Source organism: Triticum aestivum, chromosome 4B (assembly GCF_018294505.1).
Source record: "Triticum aestivum cultivar Chinese Spring chromosome 4B, IWGSC CS RefSeq v2.1, whole genome shotgun sequence".
NCBI classification, from domain to species: domain Eukaryota; kingdom Viridiplantae; phylum Streptophyta; class Magnoliopsida; order Poales; family Poaceae; genus Triticum; species Triticum aestivum.
In genome coordinates this window covers 190,040,175-190,045,156 of record NC_057804.1, presented here as the reverse complement: position 1 = coordinate 190,045,156, position 4,982 = coordinate 190,040,175, and positions in this window count along the sequence as shown.

Below are 4,982 nucleotides of genomic sequence, written 5' to 3'. Positions count from 1 at the left end.
CCCTCAGAGTGGTTTTATGTTGATGACGTTCCCCTTCTGGATCCAATCCGGATGGGCCTCCCCGAGTTTAATAACGCTTCGCTGAAGAAACACCAAAGTTGGCGCCCTCGAAGCCCCCAGGAGGAAGATACCAGAGAAGTCCACTTCCTGATGAGCAGTATAAAGGCACTGGCCAAATCAGGACTGACAATAGTCGAGGTTATATCAATATGCATAATGCGGGGGGTGCAGCCACTTCAATATCGGGGGAAGCCCATGTGGCACTTCAACGGGGAAGACGATGCCACCTGCTGTGGTTGTAAAGGTCCGGACTCCGCCACTGCTCTGGCGAGAATACTATCCGATTTGTATAAAGGAGAAGAAGAAGAATTCCTTCGTATTAAACTGCGGGATGGATTTTCCATGTACAACCCCCCAAGCTGGGTAAGTCGTCACTCTTTACCCTACTCTATCCATTCTGGCGCCCTTCATCACAATCATTTACCTTGATATTTCTGAGCAGGAACTAAGGAGGGTCGTGGAAGGTTTCAACAGCCCTTCCCCGCAGCCCGAGGACCCCGGAAGGGCCTTCGATCCAGGACTTGAAGAAGATCCGGATATATCTGTGGAGCTTGTCGACGGGACATTTTATCAGGCCAGCTACGATGGCGCCTCGGTGGCTCTTATCGCCAACTATCTCGGACTGCTACCTGCGTCATGTGTAAGCAAAGCCGAAGCCTTACCGTCTGAAAAGGACTCCTTTCTTATACCACGCCTTATGCATAAAATATCATATTTTTATAGAGATGACCATCGGAATGCGGCACCGAGCCCCTGGGGCTCGTCGGCAAAGGGCGTCCGGGGCAAGCAGGCTTAAGAGGAAGCCGGTTAGGGCCGAAACGCCATTACAGAGGTATAGTTAAAACCTGCTCTATGATTATCGTGTTTGAAATGTAACAGCATCCTTCGTGTCCTGGCAGAAAGAGTAGTCGCCGGACTATATCCGGAGATCCTGCCGGTCACGCCTCTACCAGCCGGATTCCAGAACCGGCTTCGAGAGAGGAGGCCAATGCGGGGCCGATGCCGAATTGTCCTCCGACAAAGGATGCGGATAGGCTCTCCGCCACAAATTCCGAAGTAGAGAGTGCCATGAATCACCGGCGCCGACGGGCCGTGCTTCGCAATGGTGTCTTTTCCGAAGAGGCATTCAATGCTTTCAATTCGGGAGACGCATACATCCGAGCTGCCCAAGGCGGGCTCGCCCGAATGACGGACCAGTATGCGAAAGATATACGGGTTAGAAAATTTGATAAGCATGTATAGCAGTAGCCCCTGAGACTTGAAACGGTTGGAACAACTGATTTAAGGATCATTTTATGCACAGTTTCTTGTTGAGAAGAATACCCATTTGTCTCAAGAGCTAGAGGAGTGCAAGACCCAGCTGAGGGTCGCGGTTGCCAAACTAAAGGAATCCCAGAAGGCCTCACCTGGTAACATTTGTCTCAATAGAGAAATTTTAAGGGAATATACCAGTTAGTAATTGGCTTGCTTTATAAGTCTAACAGAAAATTCTGCAGACAATCTCGGGAAGAATCCGGAGATCATAAGAGATAGCGAGTCACATCTCCAAAGACAGCTAAAGGCTGGCGAGCGTGTGCTTACACAGGTTAGGCAGGAGAAAAACAATCTCCAAGATGCCAACGTCCGGCTGGGCGTCAAATTAGCAGATGTTCGAGCTCAGCTGGCGGACTCAGCGAAGGAGAACAGGAGGCTTCGTTGTGGCATTTATGGTAACTGCCTAAACGAACTGCAGTACAGTTCGGTGAGGAAGCATTTTAAAAGAGTTTATATCTGTAGGTATGCTGACGGGCCGTCCTGAAGAGGAGATGCCCGGGTGCGCAGGCGATTTACTGCAAGATCTCTCACAGCTGCACGAACGAGTTCGGCAGGTGATGCAGGGTATTGCCTAGGCCTTGTGGCCATCCACTTCCCTACCAAGAGGCATGCGGGAGCTCGTGGATATGCTCCAAGGAGCACGGCGGCGCTTCCGGTTGTGGAAGGTATCAGCCTGCCGACAAGGTGCAAGGGAAGCATGGGCCATAGTGAAGACGCGCTACACCAAGCTTGACCCGAACCATATGGCCGAAGTCGGACCGGTGGGGCCAGATGGGCAAGAGATTCCCGTGAGTCCGGTCTATGACTAGGTAGCGTTAGCCGCAAAGTATTCCCAATAGGATTGCAAGCTAGATAGCCTGTGGATGGTATAGAGGAAGAATATAGCTAGTCCAAGTGACTATGTAATTCAATGGACATATGTAGTCCCTAGCCGGATTAAAAATCTTTTGTCATGGCGGACATTTTCGCTTCAGCCCCCGTATCCGACAGTCCGGGATGTATCCGAATACCCGCTCAGTTATGCAAAACGGGGGTATGCGTGGAAACCAGGCGTACGGGTCATAATTGCTTGAACAGACAAGTACCCAACTAGTTATGTTATATTACATGGGTAGTAAGAAACATCTTCCAGGGAGAATAGTTCCGTTAGGGGTTCCTTTCCCTAGGTACGCATGCATCGATGTACATGTCCGAACTATGAACAAAAACGTAGGATACAAAACATCTAGGGATTCATGTTGTAATAAACAAAAGAAACATCTTTTGTTCACCGACCGAATATTCCGTCAAGAACGCTAGCTTTCGGCTTCACCCAGTCTGAGGTACACATCCGGCTGAACCGGCAGTAACAATCGCAGAGGTGCTCCCCTTATGCCCTAGCCGAATTAATGGGAACATAGGGCATAAACACAAGAGCTAGGCAACCCATCATGGCCACATCTTAAGTCATATCGATGCATATAATGGTGAAGAAAAGGCACATATGGAAAAAGAACACATATGTGATAGGCAGGAAGCCATAAAAGTAATTATATTTAGCTTTCGTATAGGAAGCCCCCAGGTATGGTGAACACACGTAGTGTGGCCGGAGTGATCCGAGCATCCACACTATATGAATACTTTGTGTGAAGAAGGGAAAAAGGGCGAGAAAGGAAAAAAGGGGGGAACATAATTAAAAGAGCAGGGGTAAGGAGACGAACACTGAGTTTCGCACTAGGCGTAGAATCTCCGGAGTCTGGCCGCGTTCCATGGGTTCGGCTTGAGTCTGTTATCGGATGCATTACGCAGGCGGTACGCTCCTTCGGTGAGAACTTTATCAATAATGAAGGGACCCTCCCACTTAGGTTTGAGCATGTCCTTCTTCTTCTCCAATAGGCGTAGAACGAGTTCGCCAACATTATAAGTTTTGGCCCGCACTTCTCTGCTTTGATACCTTCGAGCCTGCTACTGATAGAATGCGGAACAGGTTTTTGCGACGTCGCGCTCCTCTTCCAGGGCATCTAAGTTGTCCTGCCGATCTAACTCGGCTTCCTTCTCTTAGTACACGCGCACGCGAGGTGAGTCATGGATTATGTCGTAGGGTAGTACTGCTTCTGCACCGTACACCATAGAAAATGGTGTGTATCCGGTGGTGCGATTCAGCGTGGCCCGCAGCCCCCAGAGTACGGAGTCGAGCTCCTCAACCTAGTGCATGTCCGATTCTGTCAAGGATCGCATTAGTCTGGGTTTTATGCCGCTCATGATGAGACCATTTGCATGTTCGACCTGGCCGTTTGTTTGGGGATGGTAGACGGAGGCGTAATCGAGCTTAATGCCCATGTTACCGCACCAAGTTTTCACTTCATCGGCTGTGAAGTTTGAGCCATTTTCAGTGATGATGCTGTGGGGTACGCCGTAATGGTATACAACCCCTGATATGAAGTCTATCACTGGTCTGGATTCGTCCGTTTTAACAGGTTTGGCTTCTATCCATTTGGTGAACTTTTCCACTTTGACCAATAAGTATTTTTTCTTATGGCTTCCCCCTTTAAGAGGTCCGACCATATCCAGCCCCTAGACCGCGAAGGGCCAAGTTATGGGGATAGTTTGGAGAGAGGTAGGGGGCATATGGCTCTGATTGGCGAAGAGCTGGCAACAGATGCAATGTTGGACGAGGTCCTGTGCATCTGCCCGGGCTGTCGGCCAATAAAAACTTGTACGGAAGGCTTTGCTGACAAGTGCCCGAACCGCAGCGTGGTGTCCGCCGAGTCCGGCATGGATTTCGGCCAAGAGTTTCCGCCCTTCCTCTTCGGAGATGCAACTCTAGAGCACTCCGGTGGCACTTTTCTTATAGAGTTCTCTCTCATGGACTTTGTAGGCCTTGGAACGCCGCACAATACAACGTGCTTCATTTTGGTCCTCACAGAGCACCTGCCTATTTAGGTAGGACAAGAAAGGCTAGGTCCACGGGGCGATTACAGCCATGATTTCATGGGCCGAAGGTGTTATTTCGGTGGCGGAGCCCCCGATTATGTCAGATGGTTCGACATCTGGGGTTGTATTCGGAGCCGGACTGGTGTTGCCGAACTCCCCTTCCCATACCACGGATGGCTTGAATAGCCTTTCCAAGAATATATTAGGTGGGACGGGGTCGCGTTTAGCACAGATGCGGGCGAGGATATCCGCCGCTTGATTGTTTTCTCAGGCTACATGGTGGAATTCGAGCCCCTCGAACCGAGCTGACATTTTGAGGACGGCATTACGGTAGGCCGCCATTTTCGGATCCTTGGCATCAAAATTCCGTTTATTTGTGATATTGCGAGGTTTGAGTCCCCGCGCACTTCTAGGCGTAGAATGCCCATAGAGACTGCCATCCGAAGACCATGCAACAGGGCCTCGTATTCGGCTGCGTTGTTGGACTCTGTGTATAATATTTGGAGTACGTATTGGACCATGTCTCCGGTGGGGGATGTCAGAACTACACCTGCTCCCAATCCGGCCAGCATTTTAGAGCCATCGAAGTGCATGATCCAATTGGAGTACGTGTCGTACTCTTTAGGGAGTTCGGCTTTTGTCCATTCGGCGACGAAGTCAGCCAGTACTTGCGACTTAATGGCTCGTCATGGTTT